Source organism: Phasianus colchicus, chromosome 10 (assembly GCF_987193195.1).
Source record: "Phasianus colchicus chromosome 10, bPhaCol1.hap1.1, whole genome shotgun sequence".
Lineage (NCBI taxonomy): Eukaryota > Metazoa > Chordata > Aves > Galliformes > Phasianidae > Phasianus > Phasianus colchicus.
In genome coordinates, this window is record NC_143445.1 from 3,870,651 (window position 1) to 3,883,330 (window position 12,680).

Below are 12,680 nucleotides of genomic sequence, written 5' to 3' on the forward strand. Positions count from 1 at the left end.
ATAGAACAGATCCTCTTGGATGACATGCTTGATCACATGAGGAAAGGGCGTGTGATCCGTGACAGCCAGCACGGCTTCACCAGAGGAAGGTCGTGCTTGACCAATCTGGTGGCCTTCTATGATGGAGTGACGGCATCGGTGGACAAGGGAAAGGCGACCGATGTCGTTTACCTGGACCTGAGCAAGGCCTTTGACATGGCCCCCCCCCACATCCTTATCTCCAAACTGGCGGGATGTGGATTTGATGGGTGGGCCACTCGATGGACAAGAAACTGGTTGAAAGGCCGCAGACAGAGGGTGGCCATCAATGGCTCCATGTCCAGGTGGAGGCCGGTAAGGAGCGGCGTCCCCCAGGGGTCTGTCTTGGGACCGGTGCTCTGTAACATCTTTATCAATGACATCGATGACGGAATCGAGTGCACCCTCAGCAAGTTTGCTGACGACACCGAGCTGAGTGGTGCGATCGACACAGTTGAAGGAAAGGATGCCATTCAGAGGGACCTCGAGAGGCTAGAAAGGTGGGCCCGGGTGAACGTGATGAGGTTCAACACGGCAAAGTGCAGAGTTTTGCACTTGGGCCGGAGGAATGCCAGGCATCCCTACGGACTGGAAGGAGCGGTCCTTGAGAGCAGCCCTGTGGAGAAGGACCTGGGGGTCGTGATGGATGAAAAGCTTAACATGAGCCAGCAGTGTGCCCTTGCGGCTCGGAAGGCAAATGGGATCCTGGGCTCCATCAGCAGAGGGTGGCCAGCAGGGACAGGGAGGTGATTGTTCCCCTCTACTCTGCTCTTGTGAGGCCCCATCTGGAGTACTGCGTCCAAGTGTGGAGCCCCCAGTACAAGAAAGACAGGGAGCTGTTGGAGAGGGTCCAGAGGAGGGCCACGAAGATGATCAGGGGACTGGAGCACGTCCCCTATGAGGACAGGCTGAGGGAGCTGGGCTCGTTCAGCCTGGAGAAAAGAAGGCTGCGGGGTGAGCTCATTGCAGCCTTTCAGTACCTAAAGGGAGCCTACAAACAGGAGGGGAATCAACTCTTGCAAAGGGTGAGGGACAGCAGGACAAGGGGAAATGGTTTGAAGTTGACGGAGGGGAGATTTAGGTTGGACGTCAGGGGGAAATTCTTTGCTATGAGAGCAGTGAGGTGCTGGAAGAGCTGTGCAGAGAGGCTGTGGATGCCCCGTCCATCCCTGGAGGTGTTGAAGGCCAGGTTGGATGGGGCCCTGGGCAGCCTGGTGTGGTATGAAATGTGTCGGTTGGTGGCCCTGCGTGTGGCAGCGAGGTTGGAGCTTGATGATGGTTGAGTTCCCTTCCAACCGTGGCCATTCTGTGATTGTGTGATTGTGTGGCAGTGGTGAGAAGCCGAGAAGAGGGCTGGAGCAGGAGCATGAGGTGCCTACGGCCATCCCACCCTGGCAACGCCCGATCTCGTCCGATCTCGGAAGCTAAGCAGGGTCGGGCCTGGTTAGTACTTGGATGGGAGACCTCCTGGGAATACCGGGTGCTGTAGGCTTTTGCTGCGCCGCTTCGCTCCCGCGGGGCTGGGCGCTGCGCTGTACTTGCACAGCCGATCCGCTGCGAGCGCTCTGTTGGTGGGGGACGGCTGGGGGGACTGGGGGGGGGGTGCTGGTTGGCGGGGGTTCGCTCTTTTAGTTGCTTTTGGAGGACAGGGAGACACGTGTGTGCGTGTGTGTGTGTGTGTGCGTGTGTGTGTGCGCGCGCGTGTGTGTGCGTGCACGCTTCCCGTGTGCGTGCCGTGTGCGTGCGGTGCCGTGAAGAAGGCCGCTGCAGGGCTGTTAGTGCCTCTCTGCCACGCCGCCTTGGCTAGGGTGGATGCTGGGGACGTCGTCAGCCCTCGTCAGGGTTGGGGCGGCTTGTATGCTGGGATGGGTGAGGGGCGGGGAGCCGTGGGTTCCGTAGGCTTGCGTTTTGTGTTTGTGGCTGAGCTGCTACTTTTCCCTTTCTGTGGTGGGTGGTGACTGGAGGAAGGGTCACATCACTGCCATTGACAAGAAAGGGAGCAAGGAGGACCCCGGGAACTACAGGCCGGTGAGTCTCACCTCTGTGCCTGGGAAGATCATAGAACAGATCCTCTTGGATGACATGCTTGATCACATGAGGAAAGGGCGTGTGATCCGTGACAGCCAGCACCGCTTCACCAGAGGAAGGTCGTGCTTGCCCAATCTGGTGGCCTTCTATGATGGAGTGACGGCATCGGTGGACAAGGGAAAGGCGACCGATGTCGTTTACCTGGACCTGAGCAAGGCCTTTGACATGGCCCCCCCCCACATCCTTATCTCCAAACTGGCGGGATGTGGATTTGATGGGTGGGCCACTCGATGGACAAGAAACTGGTTGAAAGGCCGCAGACAGAGGGTGGCCATCAATGGCTCCATGTCCAGGTGGAGGCCGGTAAGGAGCGGCGTCCCCCAGGGGTCTGTCTTGGGACCGGTGCTCTGTAACATCTTTATCAATGACATCGATGACGGAATCGAGTGCACCCTCAGCAAGTTTGCTGACGACACCGAGCTGAGTGGTGCGATCGACACAGTTGAAGGAAAGGATGCCATTCAGAGGGACCTCGAGAGGCTAGAAAGGTGGGCCCGGGTGAACGTGATGAGGTTCAACACGGCAAAGTGCAGAGTTTTGCACTTGGGCCGGAGGAATGCCAGGCATCCCTACGGACTGGAAGGAGCGGTCCTTGAGAGCAGCCCTGTGGAGAAGGACCTGGGGGTCGTGATGGATGAAAAGCTTAACATGAGCCAGCAGTGTGCCCTTGCGGCTCGGAAGGCAAATGGGATCCTGGGCTCCATCAGCAGAGGGTGGCCAGCAGGGACAGGGAGGTGATTGTTCCCCTCTACTCTGCTCTTGTGAGGCCCCATCTGGAGTACTGCGTCCAAGTGTGGAGCCCCCAGTACAAGAAAGACAGGGAGCTGTTGGAGAGGGTCCAGAGGAGGGCCACGAAGATGATCAGGGGACTGGAGCACGTCCCCTATGAGGACAGGCTGAGGGAGCTGGGCTCGTTCAGCCTGGAGAAAAGAAGGCTGCGGGGTGAGCTCATTGCAGCCTTTCAGTACCTAAAGGGAGCCTACAAACAGGAGGGGAATCAACTCTTGCAAAGGGTGAGGGACAGCAGGACAAGGGGAAATGGTTTGAAGTTGACGGAGGGGAGATTTAGGTTGGACGTCAGGGGGAAATTCTTTGCTATGAGAGCAGTGAGGTGCTGGAAGAGCTGTGCAGAGAGGCTGTGGATGCCCCGTCCATCCCTGGAGGTGTTGAAGGCCAGGTTGGATGGGGCCCTGGGCAGCCTGGTGTGGTATGAAATGTGTCGGTTGGTGGCCCTGCGTGTGGCAGCGAGGTTGGAGCTTGATGATGGTTGAGTTCCCTTCCAACCGTGGCCATTCTGTGATTGTGTGATTGTGTGGCAGTGGTGAGAAGCCGAGAAGAGGGCTGGAGCAGGAGCATGAGGTGCCTACGGCCATCCCACCCTGGCAACGCCCGATCTCGTCCGATCTCGGAAGCTAAGCAGGGTCGGGCCTGGTTAGTACTTGGATGGGAGACCTCCTGGGAATACCGGGTGCTGTAGGCTTTTGCTGCGCCGCTTCGCTCCCGCGGGGCTGGGCGCTGCGCTGTACTTGCACAGCCGATCCGCTGCGAGCGCTCTGTTGGTGGGGGACGGCTGGGGGGACTGGGGGGGGGGTGCTGGTTGGCGGGGGTTCGCTCTTTTAGTTGCTTTTGGAGGACAGGGAGACACGTGTGTGCGTGTGTGTGTGTGTGTGCGCGTGTGTGTGTGCGCGCGCGTGTGTGTGCGTGCACGCTTCCCGTGTGCGTGCCGTGTGCGTGCGGTGCCGTGAAGAAGGCCGCTGCAGGGCTGTTAGTGCCTCTCTGCCACGCCGCCTTGGCTAGGGTGGATGCTGGGGACGTCGTCAGCCCTCGTCAGGGTTGGGGCGGCTTGTATGCTGGGATGGGTGAGGGGCGGGGAGCCGTGGGTTCCGTAGGCTTGCGTTTTGTGTTTGTGGCTGAGCTGCTACTTTTCCCTTTCTGTGGTGGGTGGTGACTGGAGGAAGGGTCACATCACTGCCATTGACAAGAAAGGGAGCAAGGAGGACCCCGGGAACTACAGGCCGGTGAGTCTCACCTCTGTGCCTGGGAAGATCATAGAACAGATCCTCTTGGATGACATGCTTGATCACATGAGGAAAGGGCGTGTGATCCGTGACAGCCAGCACGGCTTCACCAGAGGAAGGTCGTGCTTGACCAATCTGGTGGCCTTCTATGATGGAGTGACGGCATCGGTGGACAAGGGAAAGGCGACCGATGTCGTTTACCTGGACCTGAGCAAGGCCTTTGACATGGCCCCCCCCCACATCCTTATCTCCAAACTGGCGGGATGTGGATTTGATGGGTGGGCCACTCGATGGACAAGAAACTGGTTGAAAGGCCGCAGACAGAGGGTGGCCATCAATGGCTCCATGTCCAGGTGGAGGCCGGTAAGGAGCGGCGTCCCCCAGGGGTCTGTCTTGGGACCGGTGCTCTGTAACATCTTTATCAATGACATCGATGACGGAATCGAGTGCACCCTCAGCAAGTTTGCTGACGACACCGAGCTGAGTGGTGCGATCGACACAGTTGAAGGAAAGGATGCCATTCAGAGGGACCTCGAGAGGCTGGAAAGGTGGGCCCGGGTGAACGTGATGAGGTTCAACACGGCAAAGTGCAGAGTTTTGCACTTGGGCCGGAGGAATGCCAGGCATCCCTACGGACTGGAAGGAGCGGTCCTTGAGAGCAGCCCTGTGGAGAAGGACCTGGGGGTCGTGATGGATGAAAAGCTTAACATGAGCCAGCAGTGTGCCCTTGCGGCTCGGAAGGCAAATGGGATCCTGGGCTCCATCAGCAGAGGGTGGCCAGCAGGGACAGGGAGGTGATTGTTCCCCTCTACTCTGCTCTTGTGAGGCCCCATCTGGAGTACTGCGTCCAAGTGTGGAGCCCCCAGTACAAGAAAGACAGGGAGCTGTTGGAGAGGGTCCAGAGGAGGGCCACGAAGATGATCAGGGGACTGGAGCACGTCCCCTATGAGGACAGGCTGAGGGAGCTGGGCTCGTTCAGCCTGGAGAAAAGAAGGCTGCGGGGTGAGCTCATTGCAGCCTTTCAGTACCTAAAGGGAGCCTACAAACAGGAGGGGAATCAACTCTTGCAAAGGGTGAGGGACAGCAGGACAAGGGGAAATGGTTTGAAGTTGACGGAGGGGAGATTTAGGTTGGACGTCAGGGGGAAATTCTTTGCTATGAGAGCAGTGAGGTGCTGGAAGAGCTGTGCAGAGAGGCTGTGGATGCCCCGTCCATCCCTGGAGGTGTTGAAGGCCAGGTTGGATGGGGCCCTGGGCAGCCTGGTGTGGTATGAAATGTGTCGGTTGGTGGCCCTGCGTGTGGCAGCGAGGTTGGAGCTTGATGATGGTTGAGTTCCCTTCCAACCGTGGCCATTCTGTGATTGTGTGATTGTGTGGCAGTGGTGAGAAGCCGAGAAGAGGGCTGGAGCAGGAGCATGAGGTGCCTACGGCCATCCCACCCTGGCAACGCCCGATCTCGTCCGATCTCGGAAGCTAAGCAGGGTCGGGCCTGGTTAGTACTTGGATGGGAGACCTCCTGGGAATACCGGGTGCTGTAGGCTTTTGCTGCGCCGCTTCGCTCCCGCGGGGCTGGGCGCTGCGCTGTACTTGCACAGCCGATCCGCTGCGAGCGCTCTGTTGGTGGGGGACGGCTGGGGGGACTGGGGGGGGGGTGCTGGTTGGCGGGGGTTCGCTCTTTTAGTTGCTTTTGGAGGACAGGGAGACACGTGTGTGCGTGTGTGTGTGTGTGTGCGCGTGTGTGTGTGCGCGCGCGTGTGTGTGCATGCGCGCTTCCCGTGTGCGTGCCGTGTGCGTGCGGTGCCGTGAAGAAGGCCGCTGCAGGGCTGTTAGTGCCTCTCTGCCACGCCGCCTTGGCTAGGGTGGATGCTGGGGACGTCGTCAGCCCTCGTCAGGGTTGGGGCGGCTTGTATGCTGGGATGGGTGAGGGGCGGGGAGCCGTGGGTTCCGTAGGCTTGCGTTTTGTGTTTGTGGCTGAGCTGCTACTTTTCCCTTTCTGTGGTGGGTGGTGACTGGAGGAAGGGTCACATCACTGCCATTGACAAGAAAGGGAGCAAGGAGGACCCCGGGAACTACAGGCCGGTGAGTCTCACCTCTGTGCCTGGGAAGATCATAGAACAGATCCTCTTGGATGACATGCTTGATCACATGAGGAAAGGGCGTGTGATCCGTGACAGCCAGCACGGCTTCACCAGAGGAAGGTCGTGCTTGCCCAATCTGGTGGCCTTCTATGATGGAGTGACGGCATCGGTGGACAAGGGAAAGGCGACCGATGTCGTTTACCTGGACCTGAGCAAGGCCTTTGACATGGCCCCCCCCCACATCCTTATCTCCAAACTGGCGGGATGTGGATTTGATGGGTGGGCCACTCGATGGACAAGAAACTGGTTGAAAGGCCGCAGACAGAGGGTGGCCATCAATGGCTCCATGTCCAGGTGGAGGCCGGTAAGGAGCGGCGTCCCCCAGGGGTCTGTCTTGGGACCGGTGCTCTGTAACATCTTTATCAATGACATCGATGACGGAATCGAGTGCACCCTCAGCAAGTTTGCTGACGACACCGAGCTGAGTGGTGCGATCGACACAGTTGAAGGAAAGGATGCCATTCAGAGGGACCTCGAGAGGCTGGAAAGGTGGGCCCGGGTGAACGTGATGAGGTTCAACACGGCAAAGTGCAGAGTTTTGCACTTGGGCCGGAGGAATGCCAGGCATCCCTACGGACTGGAAGGAGCGGTCCTTGAGAGCAGCCCTGTGGAGAAGGACCTGGGGGTCGTGATGGATGAAAAGCTTAACATGAGCCAGCAGTGTGCCCTTGCGGCTCGGAAGGCAAATGGGATCCTGGGCTCCATCAGCAGAGGGTGGCCAGCAGGGACAGGGAGGTGATTGTTCCCCTCTACTCTGCTCTTGTGAGGCCCCATCTGGAGTACTGCGTCCAAGTGTGGAGCCCCCAGTACAAGAAAGACAGGGAGCTGTTGGAGAGGGTCCAGAGGAGGGCCACGAAGATGATCAGGGGACTGGAGCACGTCCCCTATGAGGACAGGCTGAGGGAGCTGGGCTCGTTCAGCCTGGAGAAAAGAAGGCTGCGGGGTGAGCTCATTGCAGCCTTTCAGTACCTAAAGGGAGCCTACAAACAGGAGGGGAATCAACTCTTGCAAAGGGTGAGGGACAGCAGGACAAGGGGAAATGGTTTGAAGTTGACGGAGGGGAGATTTAGGTTGGACGTCAGGGGGAAATTCTTTGCTATGAGAGCAGTGAGGTGCTGGAAGAGCTGTGCAGAGAGGCTGTGGATGCCCCGTCCATCCCTGGAGGTGTTGAAGGCCAGGTTGGATGGGGCCCTGGGCAGCCTGGTGTGGTATGAAATGTGTCGGTTGGTGGCCCTGCGTGTGGCAGCGAGGTTGGAGCTTGATGATGGTTGAGTTCCCTTCCAACCGTGGCCATTCTGTGATTGTGTGATTGTGTGGCAGTGGTGAGAAGCCGAGAAGAGGGCTGGAGCAGGAGCATGAGGTGCCTACGGCCATCCCACCCTGGCAACGCCCGATCTCGTCCGATCTCGGAAGCTAAGCAGGGTCGGGCCTGGTTAGTACTTGGATGGGAGACCTCCTGGGAATACCGGGTGCTGTAGGCTTTTGCTGCGCCGCTTCGCTCCCGCGGGGCTGGGCGCTGCGCTGTACTTGCACAGCCGATCCGCTGCGAGCGCTCTGTTGGTGGGGGACGGCTGGGGGGACTGGGGGGGGGGTGCTGGTTGGCGGGGGTTCGCTCTTTTAGTTGCTTTTGGAGGACAGGGAGACACGTGTGTGCGTGTGTGTGTGTGTGTGCGCGTGTGTGTGTGCGCGCGCGTGTGTGTGCATGCACGCTTCCCGTGTGCGTGCCGTGTGCGTGCGGTGCCGTGAAGAAGGCCGCTGCAGGGCTGTTAGTGCCTCTCTGCCACGCCGCCTTGGCTAGGGTGGATGCTGGGGACGTCGTCAGCCCTCGTCAGGGTTGGGGCGGCTTGTATGCTGGGATGGGTGAGGGGCGGGGAGCCGTGGGTTCCGTAGGCTTGCGTTTTGTGTTTGTGGCTGAGCTGCTACTTTTCCCTTTCTGTGGTGGGTGGTGACTGGAGGAAGGGTCACATCACTGCCATTGACAAGAAAGGGAGCAAGGAGGACCCCGGGAACTACAGGCCGGTGAGTCTCACCTCTGTGCCTGGGAAGATCATAGAACAGATCCTCTTGGATGACATGCTTGATCACATGAGGAAAGGGCGTGTGATCCGTGACAGCCAGCACGGCTTCACCAGAGGAAGGTCGTGCTTGCCCAATCTGGTGGCCTTCTATGATGGAGTGACGGCATCGGTGGACAAGGGAAAGGCGACCGATGTCGTTTACCTGGACCTGAGCAAGGCCTTTGACATGGCCCCCCCCCACATCCTTATCTCCAAACTGGCGGGATGTGGATTTGATGGGTGGGCCACTCGATGGACAAGAAACTGGTTGAAAGGCCGCAGACAGAGGGTGGCCATCAATGGCTCCATGTCCAGGTGGAGGCCGGTAAGGAGCGGCGTCCCCCAGGGGTCTGTCTTGGGACCGGTGCTCTGTAACATCTTTATCAATGACATCGATGACGGAATCGAGTGCACCCTCAGCAAGTTTGCTGACGACACCGAGCTGAGTGGTGCGATCGACACAGTTGAAGGAAAGGATGCCATTCAGAGGGACCTCGAGAGGCTGGAAAGGTGGGCCCGGGTGAACGTGATGAGGTTCAACACGGCAAAGTGCAGAGTTTTGCACTTGGGCCGGAGGAATGCCAGGCATCCCTACGGACTGGAAGGAGCGGTCCTTGAGAGCAGCCCTGTGGAGAAGGACCTGGGGGTCGTGATGGATGAAAAGCTTAACATGAGCCAGCAGTGTGCCCTTGCGGCTCGGAAGGCAAATGGGATCCTGGGCTCCATCAGCAGAGGGTGGCCAGCAGGGACAGGGAGGTGATTGTTCCCCTCTACTCTGCTCTTGTGAGGCCCCATCTGGAGTACTGCGTCCAAGTGTGGAGCCCCCAGTACAAGAAAGACAGGGAGCTGTTGGAGAGGGTCCAGAGGAGGGCCACGAAGATGATCAGGGGACTGGAGCACGTCCCCTATGAGGACAGGCTGAGGGAGCTGGGCTCGTTCAGCCTGGAGAAAAGAAGGCTGCGGGGTGAGCTCATTGCAGCCTTTCAGTACCTAAAGGGAGCCTACAAACAGGAGGGGAATCAACTCTTGCAAAGGGTGAGGGACAGCAGGACAAGGGGAAATGGTTTGAAGTTGACGGAGGGGAGATTTAGGTTGGACGTCAGGGGGAAATTCTTTGCTATGAGAGCAGTGAGGTGCTGGAAGAGCTGTGCAGAGAGGCTGTGGATGCCCCGTCCATCCCTGGAGGTGTTGAAGGCCAGGTTGGATGGGGCCCTGGGCAGCCTGGTGTGGTATGAAATGTGTCGGTTGGTGGCCCTGCGTGTGGCAGCGAGGTTGGAGCTTGATGATGGTTGAGTTCCCTTCCAACCGTGGCCATTCTGTGATTGTGTGATTGTGTGGCAGTGGTGAGAAGCCGAGAAGAGGGCTGGAGCAGGAGCATGAGGTGCCTACGGCCATCCCACCCTGGCAACGCCCGATCTCGTCCGATCTCGGAAGCTAAGCAGGGTCGGGCCTGGTTAGTACTTGGATGGGAGACCTCCTGGGAATACCGGGTGCTGTAGGCTTTTGCTGCGCCGCTTCGCTCCCGCGGGGCTGGGCGCTGCGCTGTACTTGCACAGCCGATCCGCTGCGAGCGCTCTGTTGGTGGGGGACGGCTGGGGGGACTGGGGGGGGGGGTGCTGGTTGGCGGGGGTTCGCTCTTTTAGTTGCTTTTGGAGGACAGGGAGACACGTGTGTGCGTGTGTGTGTGTGTGTGCGTGTGTGTGTGCGCGCGCGTGTGTGTGCGTGCACGCTTCCCGTGTGCGTGCCGTGTGCGTGCGGTGCCGTGAAGAAGGCCGCTGCAGGGCTGTTAGTGCCTCTCTGCCACGCCGCCTTGGCTAGGGTGGATGCTGGGGACGTCGTCAGCCCTCGTCAGGGTTGGGGCGGCTTGTATGCTGGGATGGGTGAGGGGCGGGGAGCCGTGGGTTCCGTAGGCTTGCGTTTTGTGTTTGTGGCTGAGCTGCTACTTTTCCCTTTCTGTGGTGGGTGGTGACTGGAGGAAGGGTCACATCACTGCCATTGACAAGAAAGGGAGCAAGGAGGACCCCGGGAACTACAGGCCGGTGAGTCTCACCTCTGTGCCTGGGAAGATCATAGAACAGATCCTCTTGGATGACATGCTTGATCACATGAGGAAAGGGCGTGTGATCCGTGACAGCCAGCACGGCTTCACCAGAGGAAGGTCGTGCTTGCCCAATCTGGTGGCCTTCTATGATGGAGTGACGGCATCGGTGGACAAGGGAAAGGCGACCGATGTCGTTTACCTGGACCTGAGCAAGGCCTTTGACATGGCCCCCCCCCCACATCCTTATCTCCAAACTGGCGGGATGTGGATTTGATGGGTGGGCCACTCGATGGACAAGAAACTGGTTGAAAGGCCGCAGACAGAGGGTGGCCATCAATGGCTCCATGTCCAGGTGGAGGCCGGTAAGGAGCGGCGTCCCCCAGGGGTCTGTCTTGGGACCGGTGCTCTGTAACATCTTTATCAATGACATCGATGACGGAATCGAGTGCACCCTCAGCAAGTTTGCTGACGACACCGAGCTGAGTGGTGCGATCGACACAGTTGAAGGAAAGGATGCCATTCAGAGGGACCTCGAGAGGCTGGAAAGGTGGGCCCGGGTGAACGTGATGAGGTTCAACACGGCAAAGTGCAGAGTTTTGCACTTGGGCCGGAGGAATGCCAGGCATCCCTACGGACTGGAAGGAGCGGTCCTTGAGAGCAGCCCTGTGGAGAAGGACCTGGGGGTCGTGATGGATGAAAAGCTTAACATGAGCCAGCAGTGTGCCCTTGCGGCTCGGAAGGCAAATGGGATCCTGGGCTCCATCAGCAGAGGGTGGCCAGCAGGGACAGGGAGGTGATTGTTCCCCTCTACTCTGCTCTTGTGAGGCCCCATCTGGAGTACTGCGTCCAAGTGTGGAGCCCCCAGTACAAGAAAGACAGGGAGCTGTTGGAGAGGGTCCAGAGGAGGGCCACGAAGATGATCAGGGGACTGGAGCACGTCCCCTATGAGGACAGGCTGAGGGAGCTGGGCTCGTTCAGCCTGGAGAAAAGAAGGCTGCGGGGTGAGCTCATTGCAGCCTTTCAGTACCTAAAGGGAGCCTACAAACAGGAGGGGAATCAACTCTTGCAAAGGGTGAGGGACAGCAGGACAAGGGGAAATGGTTTGAAGTTGACGGAGGGGAGATTTAGGTTGGACGTCAGGGGGAAATTCTTTGCTATGAGAGCAGTGAGGTGCTGGAAGAGCTGTGCAGAGAGGCTGTGGATGCCCCGTCCATCCCTGGAGGTGTTGAAGGCCAGGTTGGATGGGGCCCTGGGCAGCCTGGTGTGGTATGAAATGTGTCGGTTGGTGGCCCTGCGTGTGGCAGCGAGGTTGGAGCTTGATGATGGTTGAGTTCCCTTCCAACCGTGGCCATTCTGTGATTGTGTGATTGTGTGGCAGTGGTGAGAAGCCGAGAAGAGGGCTGGAGCAGGAGCATGAGGTGCCTACGGCCATCCCACCCTGGCAACGCCCGATCTCGTCCGATCTCGGAAGCTAAGCAGGGTCGGGCCTGGTTAGTACTTGGATGGGAGACCTCCTGGGAATACCGGGTGCTGTAGGCTTTTGCTGCGCCGCTTCGCTCCCGCGGGGCTGGGCGCTGCGCTGTACTTGCACAGCCGATCCGCTGCGAGCGCTCTGTTGGTGGGGGACGGCTGGGGGGACTGGGGGGGGGGGTGCTGGTTGGCGGGGGTTCGCTCTTTTAGTTGCTTTTGGAGGACAGGGAGACACGTGTGTGCGTGTGTGTGCGTGTGTGCGCGTGTGTGTGTGCGCGCGCGTGTGTGTGCGTGCACGCTTCCCGTGTGCGTGCCGTGTGCGTGCGGTGCCGTGAAGAAGGCCGCTGCAGGGCTGTTAGTGCCTCTCTGCCACGCCGCCTTGGCTAGGGTGGATGCTGGGGACGTCGTCAGCCCTCGTCAGGGTTGGGGCGGCTTGTATGCTGGGATGGGTGAGCGGCGGGGAGCCGTGGGTTCCGTAGGCTTGCGTTTTGTGTTTGTGGCTGAGCTGCTACTTTTCCCTTTCTGTGGTGGGTGGTGACTGGAGGAAGGGTCACATCACTGCCATTGACAAGAAAGGGAGCAAGGAGGACCCCGGGAACTACAGGCCGGTGAGTCTCACCTCTGTGCCTGGGAAGATCATAGAACAGATCCTCTTGGATGACATGCTTGATCACATGAGGAAAGGGCGTGTGATCCGTGACAGCCAGCACGGCTTCACCAGAGGAAGGTCGTGCTTGCCCAATCTGGTGGCCTTCTATGATGGAGTGACGGCATCGGTGGACAAGGGAAAGGCGACCGATGTCATTTACCTGGACCTGAGCAAGGCCTTTGACATGGCCCCCCCCCACTTT

At 59.1% G+C, this 12,680-nt stretch overlaps 6 non-coding genes across 6 annotated transcripts; all 6 read left to right on the forward strand.

The window, feature by feature from the left end:
* Positions 1–1,391: 1,391 nt before the first annotated feature.
* LOC149916553 (5S ribosomal RNA) lies at positions 1,392–1,510 on the forward strand. The gene has a single exon (XR_016469897.1). It is a non-coding gene; the product is annotated as a 5S ribosomal RNA (ribosomal RNA).
* A 1,957-nt stretch (positions 1,511–3,467) lies between these two features.
* On the forward strand, positions 3,468–3,586 carry LOC149916554 (5S ribosomal RNA). Its single transcript, XR_016469898.1, has one exon. It is a non-coding gene; the product is annotated as a 5S ribosomal RNA (ribosomal RNA).
* A 1,959-nt stretch (positions 3,587–5,545) lies between these two features.
* LOC149916555 (5S ribosomal RNA) lies at positions 5,546–5,664 on the forward strand. The gene has a single exon (XR_016469899.1). It is a non-coding gene; the product is annotated as a 5S ribosomal RNA (ribosomal RNA).
* Positions 5,665–7,623: 1,959 nt separating this feature from the next.
* Positions 7,624–7,742, forward strand: LOC149916556 (5S ribosomal RNA). Its single transcript, XR_016469900.1, has one exon. It is a non-coding gene; the product is annotated as a 5S ribosomal RNA (ribosomal RNA).
* A 1,959-nt stretch (positions 7,743–9,701) lies between these two features.
* Positions 9,702–9,820, forward strand: LOC149916557 (5S ribosomal RNA). Its single transcript, XR_016469901.1, has one exon. It is a non-coding gene; the product is annotated as a 5S ribosomal RNA (ribosomal RNA).
* Positions 9,821–11,779: 1,959 nt separating this feature from the next.
* LOC149916558 (5S ribosomal RNA) lies at positions 11,780–11,898 on the forward strand. The gene has a single exon (XR_016469903.1). It is a non-coding gene; the product is annotated as a 5S ribosomal RNA (ribosomal RNA).
* The last annotated feature ends 782 nt before the right edge of the window (positions 11,899–12,680 follow it).